Genomic DNA, 10,703 nt, shown 5'->3' with positions numbered 1-10,703 from the left:
TAAAAAAGCTGAATAGCATAGCTAGCATAGCGTCACAAGTAAATAGTAGCATCTAAATATCATTCAATCACAAGTCCAAGATACCAGATGAAAGATCCACTTCTTGTGAATCCAGCAATCATTTCTGATTTTTAAAATGTTTTACAGGGAAGACACAATATGTAAATCTATTAGCTAACCACGTTAGCAAAAGACACCATTTTTCTTTGTCCACCATTTTTTCTCTCCACCAGTAGCTATCACCAATTCGGCCAAATAAAGATATTGATAGCCACTAACCAAGAAAAAAACTCATCAGATGACAGTCTGATAACATATGTATTGTATAGGATAGTTTTTGTTAGAAAAATGTGCATATTTCAGGTAGAAATCATAGTTTACAATTGCACCCACCATCACAACTCGACTAGAATAAATACAGAGAGCAACGTGTATTACCAATTTACTCATCATAAAACATTTCATAAAAATAGACAAAGCATAGCAATGGAAAGACACATATCTTGTGAATTCAGACAATATTTCAGATTTTCTAAGCGTTTTACAGCGAAAACACAATAAATCGTTATATTAGCATACCACATGTGCAAACGTTACCCCAGCATGAATCCAAGGCAAGGGGAGCGATAACGTTATGATCACCAAAATATATTAATTTTTTCACTAACCTTCTCAGAATTCTTCCGATGACACTCCTGTAACATCATATTACAACATACATATAGAGTTTGTTCGAAAATGTGCATATTTAGCCACAAAAAAACGTGGTTATACAATGAGAATAGTAGCAAAACTGGCCTGAAAATGTCGGGCGCTATTTTTGAGAGTGATCTAGTCTAATCGATAGCTAATCATAAACTTGACTAAAAAATACAGGGTTGACAGGAATCGAAAGACAAATTAGTTCTTAATGCAATCGCTGACTTACATTTCAAAAATTATCCTTACTGTGCAATACCGGGTCCGCCAAGCGAAGCTACACATAACAAAATGGCGATATATGCGTTTAAAATTTTTCAACAGAACAGCGATTTATCATCATAAATAGTTCTTACTGTGAGCTGTTCTTCCATCAATATCTTGGGCAATGTATCCTTTCTCCGGTCTAATCGTCTTTTGGTCGAAAGATGTCCTCTTGTCCCGTCGAAATGGCCAATAACGTTCGGTATGTACAGGAAACGTGCCCAGCTCATGGAAGAGGGTCACAAATAAATGCCTCAAAATCGCACTAAACGGATATAAATTGCTATAAAACGGTTTAAATTAACTACCTTATGATGTTTTTAACACCTATAACAAGTAAAAACATGACCGGCGATATATTACTGGCTAAACCAAGGCTTGGAAAGGGGTCGGTCCGACGCCCTTCATGCGTCCAGCGCAGGATCCAAAAGAAAGCTACTTCCGGTCTTTTCTGTTTTATACGGGCCCTGATTGCGCAATCGACTCCATTCAAATTGTCACCACTTACTGACATCTAGAGGAAGGTGTAGGCAGTGTTTGTATCCTCATAGCATTCACAGGGACATTAAAACTGACCTGGGACCAGAGGCCAAGATTTCTGAAATCTCACTCCCTGTCAGGGAAAGTGCTGTAGATAGAGTTCTGTTCCACTCAGAGACATAATTCCAACGGTTATAGAAACTAGAGAGTGTTTTCTATCCAATAATAACAATAATATGCATATTGTACGAGCAAGAATTGACTACTAGGCAGTTTAATTTGGCAATGTCAAAAAAAATAAAGTGCTAACAGCACCCCCTATTGACAAAAGGTTAAGGTCCTGGAGTGGCCTAGCCAGTCTCCAGACCTTAATCCCATAGAAAATCTGTGGAGGGAGCTGAAGGTTCGAGTTGCCAAACGTCAGTCTCGAAACCTTAATGACTTGAAGAAGATCTGCAAAGAGGAGTGGGACAAAATCCCTCCTGAGATGTGTGCAAACCTGGTGGCCAACTACAAGAAACATCTGACCTCTGTGATTGCAAAACATGACTTAGTACTTGGTGGCAAAACCCTTGTTGGCAGAGGGGTCAAATACTTATTTCCCTCATTAAAATGCAAATCAATGTATAACATTTTTGACATGCGTTTTTCTGGATTTTTTTGTTGATATTCTGTCTCTCACTGTTCAAATAAACCTACCATTAAAATTACAGACTGATCATTTCTTTGTCAGTGGGCAAACGTACAAAATCAGCAGGGGATCAAATACTTTTTTCCCTCACTGTAGAGGCAGGCTGACAGAAATTTACAGACAGGCAGGGAGGCAGGTAGGCAGACAGACAAACTCTAAACTCAACCCTAAACCTAACCCTAGCTTCATGTCTCAACCCTTAACCTAACCCAGGCTTCACTGCTCCCCGGTAGGCAGTCATTGTAAATAAGAATTTGTTCTTAACTGACTTGCCAAGTTAAAAATAAAGGTTACAAAAAATGTAAATGTTCACATCCCGGTTCAAACCTAGCCATAACCCAAACCCTAGCCTTCCACATCTTGGATCAGCTCTTGGAATTAGGGTTCAGACAGGACTTGGACGAGAAGTTAGTGTTAGAGTTATGGCTAGGGTTAGGGTTTAGCCAAGATTTGGAGATGAAGCGAGGGTTGAGCCGGGAGTCAACATGAAGCTAGGGTTAGGGTCAGGGTAAGAGTTAGTGTTGACGTGGGAGTTGATTAATTTGCCCCTCCCCCTACTACAGGTCAGAAAGGTAGGCCACACTTGAAACTTGACCAAGAGTTAATTTGCTTTTGAGTGACTTCAACAGGAGGATTTAGTGCGGGTTAACTGTTCAAACACATGGCCGCTTTCCCACTGTATATTGCTATATAATTTTCACAAATGTCTTAATCTACGTCATTCCAAAACATTCTATGAATTTATGAAAATGTGAATTTGACCATATTTAAGTTCTTGCTTGTCAAAAAATTTAAAAAAGGTGTCATATTCTTCCTGGGGGTGTATATGATCAAATTTTAATAACATTTGATGTTGCTAAAACGCTGTCAGTTCCACTTTAATCCAATTAACAGTTATTTCATTTGCAACTCCCTCCTCTACATGGCAGAAAGGTAGGCCTCTTGAAGCGTGACCTAGAATTAATGTGCTTTTGAGTGACATGGGTTAAGGTTAGGGTTAGGGTCAGGGTTGAAGTTAGGGTTGAGCAGGGAGTTGATATGAAAGCTAGGGTCAGGGTTGAGGCTAGGTTTAGGGTTGAGCCGGGATGTGGACATGAAGCTAGAGTTAGGATCAGGGTTACAGTTAGGGTTGAGCTCGGAGTGGACATAAAGCTAGGGTTAGGGCCTAATCCTAGACATAACCCTAACCTTAATCCAATGAATTTGCCCCTCCCCTACTACATGGCAGAAAGGCATGCCTCCCTTGAAGCCTGACCTAGAGTACTTTTGAGTGACATCAGCAGAACGGTTGAAGCTAGAAACAAAATGCCTGCATAGGATCGTTCAAAAGACACTCCCAATGAACGCAAGCCTACATCTGACCATGTGAAATTAACTCTTCACAGTGAAAATTTGGTCCCACAGAGAAGAAGGCTTTTCTTCTATAGAAAAGCATTACCTACAGCCCTCACGTAACCATGATGCCCCCGTTGACTGGGATTGAGCAAACTAAACGTTGTCCATGCACACAACCAATCGTGACCTTATCCTCTTAGCGCTAGGGGTCAACATTTTTGTTTTTCTTAAAATAACATTCCCAAGGTAAACAGACATTTTCTCTGGCCCAGATCGTAGAATATGCATATAATTTACAGATTAGGATAGAAAACACTCCAAAGTTTCCAAAACTGTCAAAATATTGTCTGTGAGTATAACAATACTTATTCTGCAGGCAAAAACCTGAGAAAATCTAACCCGGAAGTGATAAAAAACGTTTTTAAATCTGTGTTTCCTGGACCGTCTATCTTCCATTTAAAGGGGTATCAACCAGATTCCTTTTCCAATGGCTTCCTCAGGCTGTGACCAGGCTTTAGACATAGTCATGCTTTTATTTTGAAAAATGAGCGAGATTTTTCAAAAGTAGTCAGGTGTCCTCTGAATAGAGAGAGGAGCTCCCCATTTTCCTTTTCTCTCTTAATGAATAGGTTATGGTCCGGTTGAAATATTATCGATTATGTTTGTTAAAAACAACCTGAGGATTGATTATGAAAAACATTTGACATGTTTCTACGACCATTACGGATACTTTTTGGAATTTGTCGAACGGAACAAGGCTTTGGTTTTCTGAACATAATGCGCAACCCAAATGGCGTTTTTTTGTGATAAAAGTAATATTTATCGAACAAAAATAACATTTGTTGTGTTATTGGGAGTCTCGTGAGTGAAAACATCCGAAGATGATCAAAAGTAAGCGAATAATTTTATTGCTTTTCTGACTTTCGTGACCAAGCTAACCAAGCTAATATAAGGCTAACTGTTCTAGCATTGATTGCTACACTCACAAAAGCTTGGATTTCTTTCGCTGTAAAGTATATTTTCAAAATCTGACACGATAGGTGGATTAACAATAAACTGTGTTTTGGTATATTTCACTTGTGATTGCATGATTATAAATATTTTTTGTAATATTTTTTAATCTGATACGTTTGGGAATTTTCATCTTCCTTTCAGGATCGGAACGAGGCTGTAGTTTTCTCAACATAACGCGCAACCCAAATGGCGTTTTTTTGTTATAAAAGTAATATTTATCGAACAAAAATAACATTTATTGTGTAACTGGGAGTCTCGTGAGTGCAAACATCCGAAGATTATCAAAGGTAAGCGATTAATTTTATTGCTTTTCTGACTTTCGTGACCATGCTAACTTGGGGCTAGCTGTTGTAGCATTGATTGATACACTCACAAAGCTTAAATTTCTTTCGCTGTAAAGCATATTTTCAAAATCTGACACGATAGGTGGATTAACAACAAGCCAAGCTGTGTTTTGGTATATTTCACTTGTGATTGCATGATTATAAATATTTTTATTAATATTTATGCATTTGGCGCCCTGCAATTCTAGCGGTTGTTTAGGAAAGTGATCCCGTAAAAGGGATCCGTAGCGCAGTGAAGTTAAACAGATTACTTGTGTTGAGGTCAGTGTTAATTTTGTCAACTAAAATAGTGACATAAATATTCGTCAAACACCTATTTTTCAGTGGTATTTGGCAAAACGATATCTGACTAAATAGACCCAGATCCAAAGGGGAATCCACAGAATCCCTGTCGGATGCAGAAACTGATAGAGACCTTTTCTGTGCAACAATGTCTCTGGAAAACTACACTATTTCCAGAATTATCCGCTTCGATAACCGAGACACCAGACCAGCTTGGTGGCAGAGAGACAAGCTAGCTGCCATTAGGTCAGTGTGGGACAAGTGGGTGGACCGCCATCCCCTGTTTTACAGCCCTGGGCCCAAAGTTACTGTTGATGATTAGCTAAATGCCATTTAGGGGCCGCTGACCCTTCAGGCAGTACAGAATATGGAATCAAGATCTGGGCTGCCTGTGATGCTGCTTCATTATATAAGTGTATACGGGGAAGACAGATGGAGGAGCCCCTGAGAAGAACCAAGGGATGCGGGGTGTTCTGAACGTGACACAGGGACTCCGTGGCCACAACATCACATTCAATAACTTTTTTACTTCGCACAAGCTGGAACAGGAGCTCTTCAAGAGGAAGCTGACGATGGTAGGAACTGTATGAAAAAACAAGCCAGAGCTCCCACCTCAGCTGTTGAATACACGGAACAGGCCTATTAATTCCTCTAAGTTTGTGTCCACGGCTGACACGTCCCTAGAGTCCTACGTGCCAAAGAAAGCCAAAAATGGGGTACTCGTGAGTACGCTGCATTGGGATGGAAGAATCTGTGGCCAGGAACATCAAAAATTACAATGCCACTAAAGGAGGGGTGGACAATTTAGACAGGTTGGTGACTGGCTACAGCTGCAAAAGAAGAACCCTATGCTGGCCGCTTGTGATATTCTTCAACATCTTGGACATCTCGGCATACAACGCGTTTGTCATCTGGATGGCGTTGAACCCAGTTTGGAACAGAGGGAAGCTCCAGAGGAGATGGCTCTTTCTCGAGGAGCTGGGCAAGGCATTGGTAAGACCACAAATCCTGAGGAGGCAACATATCCCAAGGACCCTAGCTTCTGCAGCCACCGTGAGGACGATTCAGGTGGAGGATGCTGGTGCCTCATCCGCCCGACCCACAGAACCAACAACTCCAATACCGGAAGTAAGTGTCAGTGATGTTGTTGCATGTGTGTGTGTCTGACTCTCCTACCTTGGCCTGCTGTAACTATATTTGTGAGTGAGTGAGATGTTAGTAAGATTCCTGAACTAAGTGTTTTCATCATTCTAGATTGCAGCCAGTAGCAACAAGAAGAGCGCTGCGATGTGTGTGGACCCAAGAAGGACAGGAAGACACTGTACACATGCATCAAGTGCAAGAACTACATTTGCAACACACACACAGTAAAATACTGTCCCTCATGTGGTGTGTAGACCAGCCTTAATTTGTGTTCAATGGGGCTCATTTACCATTTCCATAAAATACTGTATGTAAAATGTGTCCTTCCAATTTGTTCAGTTCAAAGCAATAAACAATAAATCAATAGTGATGAAAACCTTGATTCATTTATATTTGTTCAAGATACACATGATTTATTCCACCCATGTCTTGATTATGTATATATTATTTTAAACAAATAGCGGTTTTATTGATAAATGTGATCTAGCAAAGGTAAATGGCAAATATTAACCATGTATGCTTGTATGTATGTTTTTAAGAAAGATAGCACCATCGCACACAACCTCAAACTCAAAATGTTGGTGTGTTAAACCAATAAACAGCATAGTCCAAAAAATGAAAGATGGTTTACACACAAAAATATATAAAACTTCCAAACTGACTCTTTATATTTTTGTATTTTAGCAGGCAGGGGGGAAAACTAACACAAATGTTTCAGTGTCTGTTTCTCTGGTTTCAGGCATCAGTTACCTAGAGTGAGACAGGCAGATTGGATTAAATGCTAGAATTGGGCATTTCTCGAGGTGGAAGAAACGCACACCTGTTTAGGCGAGGTGCTAGCTAGCGGAGTAGAACACTTAAAAAATAATTGGGTAGTTCAAAACTTTAAATGTTATTCTGATCCTTGATACAGGTGTGAATGTAAATTGATTAACAGTAGATTGACATTCCCACATGTTTTTGGAGTGGATCATGCACTCACCTATAACAAAGACAATTATAAGATATCAAATCTATAGTGAATAAATATTGGCTGAAATTGTATAGATTTTTTGGTGTGAACCACCCTTAAATTTCTTAAATTGCCATTCAAATAAATGAACAGTTGATTCTCAAATGATATCTTTGACGTAATACCGTAAGCTCCAGGACAGTGCCTGAGTCTCCATCTACAGTTATGGACCTGTGTTTGCCATTTTAGGCATTTTATTTTTCCCAGAATCCCACAGTGGCATCACTAGTAATTCTAATTCCTATGATGTATGTAGATGTGTAGGCATATAGCCAATCACATTTGCAACACAATTATTTTAATGTAACTGGTCGTACACAGACTTATGGTCATACATGGTTATAGAAAATTAGTAGCCTAACAAGTCTCTATATGTTCCCAGTCACATTTGAAACCAAATTATTTTAACCATTGCAAACTGGTTATACTGTTGTATACATATACTGTTGTATATGTCATTTGTAATTTTTTGGTCATTTAACTATTATTATTTAATAGTATTATTTAATAGTATGCATGGTTTTTAGTATTGACTTGTGAACCAGCCAACCAGGTTACTGTGGTCACCATGGAGGAGGCAGGTGAGGAGGGGCCATGGTGACGGATGCAGAGCAGGTGACCGTGGTCCCCATAGAGGAGAGAACTGATACCAATCAGGGCAGGTAAGCCAGAAAACTGAGCCTTAAGCAGAAATAACACGGGGGACTCTGTCAACCACATGTAACAGCAGTAAGCATTAATTCAAACATACAGCGTAGCGTATGCCAGCGTAATGTCAGGCAAATCCATTATAAAGTTGCATTCTGTTTTGAAATTGGAGTTACCTCATTCCTCAAGTTTTCCAGCCAGAGCCTAGGCTACATGTCCATGATCTAAACAAACAGTAGTAGCTGGTGCATTTTTTTCAAATACTTTAGGTAGCCTATTTGTCAGATAAACCATAGCCTACAGCTCAAAATATATATTTTCATCCATAAAGCTTTTCTAAGCAAAGTTGGGAAAATCATAAAAATTTATAGAATTCCCATTCTACAAACAACCCACTCAATCTCTAAAACAGATTTGATTCTTTTTAACCACTTAATTTGAACTGTACAATCAAAACAGCTGTAAGCAACAAAGGAGATAAAGTCAAGAAAATGACACTGATGATGTGATATATCATTTCGAAACACGATACAGTTTATAAATGTATAATAACATTTCATTCATATATTGCTACATGGTTTTTCATAAGCGCTAGTCTATACATAATATTGGCTAGCAGTTGAACTTATTTACACTAAATAGATACTTTTCAACTGTACATCACAAATATGTTGACATTTATTTTCTTCAGTCTTGTCCTGGAGGCAAAACTGAGCGATTCTCCCTTAGATAGGCCAGCTGGCTATATTGTAGAAATGAATTGCCATTAATTTAAGGTTAGGGTTAGGTTTAAAATCTGATTGTATGACTTTGTGGCTGTGCCAGCAAGCGACCCCTCTGCAGAGCTGCCTCCAGAACAAGATTCATGACAAAAAACTCTAACCTGCACTTCACAATTCCAGACTCGGTAACAATGCACAAGAATTGATCAGCTCATTTTATCAGCATTGTACCTCGAGAAAAATATCAATCTAATTTGGCGTTCTATACACTTGTGATGCCGTTGACGCTCATGCATTCATGCCATTGACTCCCATGCATTCTATTTCCAGTGTAAGCGTGCTCATTCACGCACGTATATATAAAAATTATCCCCGTGTGATTTTGGTCTTCAGCTCCCGAGTGGCGCAGTGGTCTAAGACACTGCATCTGAGTGCAAGGGGCGTCACTGCAGTACCCGGTTCGAATCCAGGCTGCATCACATCCGGCCATGATTGGGAGTCCCTTAGAGCGGTGCACAATTGGCCCAGCATCGTCCGGGTTTGGCCGGGGTAGGATTTCTTAACTGATTTAACTGATTCTTATGGCTGCAATCCCGTTAACGGGATGATATGACAACAGCCAGTGAAAGTGCAGGGCGCCAAATTCAAACGACAGAAATCTCATAATTAAAATTCCTCAAACATACATGTATCTTATACCATTTTAAAGGTAATCTTGTTGTTAATCCCACCAAAGTGTCCGATTTCAAATAGGCTGTTCAGCGAAAGCACCACAAACGATTATGTTAGGTCACCACCAAGTCACAGAAAAATGCAGCCATTTTTCCAGCCAAAGATAGCAGTCACAAAAAGCACAAGTAGAGATAAAATGAATCACTAACCTTTGATGATCTTCATCAGATGACACTCATAGGACTTTATGTTACACAATACATGCATGTTTTGTTTGATAAAGTTCATATTTATATAAAAAAAATCTGAGTTTACATTGGCACCTTACTTTCACTAGTTCCAAAAACATCCAGTGATTGTGCATAGCCACATCGATTCAACAGAAATACTCATCATAAATGTAGATGATAATACAAGTTATACACATGGAATTATAGATATACCTCTCCTTAATGCAACCGCTGTGTCAGATTTCAAAACAACTTTACGGAAAAAGCAAACCATGCAATAATCTGAGACGGCGCTCAGAAATATAATAAAATTGGCCGCCATTTTGGAATCAACATAAACCAGAAATTACATGATAAATATTCCCTTACCTTTGATGATCTTCATCAGAATGCACTCCCAGGAATCCCAGGTCCACAATAAATGCTTGATTTGTTCGATAATGTCCGTTATTTATGTCCAATTAGCTACTTTATTTAGAGCGTTTGGTACACCCATCCAAACGCTGGTGCTGGTCGAGCATTTCTTCGGACGAAAACTTCAAAAAGTTATATTACAGGTCGAAGAAACATTTCAAACTAAGTACAGAATCAATCATTAGGATGTTTTTATCATAAATCTTCAATAAAGTTCCAACTGGAGAATTCCTTTGTGTCTTGAGGAGAAACGGACCGCAAGTGGATATCATGTGAAATACGCATGACCAGAAAATGTCTCTCTGCCAGTAGCATGACTCATTCAGCTCTTATTCAGCCGCACAACACAGTAGACACCTCATTCAAGTTTCTATAGCTGGTTGACATCTAGTGGAAGCCGTAGGGAGTGCAAACAGATTCATATCCTACTGTGTTTTCAATAGGCGATGAGTTGAAATCGACCAGCCTCAGATATCCCACTTCCTGTTTGGATTTTTTCTCAGGTTTTTGCCTGCCATATGAGTTCTGTTATACTCACAGACATAATTCAAACTGTTTTAGAAACTTCAGAGTGTTTTCTATCCAATACTAATAATAATATGCATATATTAGCAACTATGACTGTGGAGCAGGCCGTTTACTCTGGGCACCTTTCATCCAAGCTACTCAATACTGCCCCTGCAGCCATAAGAAGTTAAATAAAGGTTAAATAAATAACATTTACCCATAGTGACTCAGCCGGTCCCAGTTCAC

The sequence above is a fragment of the Salvelinus alpinus genome, chromosome 4, assembly GCF_045679555.1.
Source record: "Salvelinus alpinus chromosome 4, SLU_Salpinus.1, whole genome shotgun sequence".
Taxonomy (NCBI): domain Eukaryota; kingdom Metazoa; phylum Chordata; class Actinopteri; order Salmoniformes; family Salmonidae; genus Salvelinus; species Salvelinus alpinus.
This window is presented reverse-complemented; position numbering follows the sequence as displayed.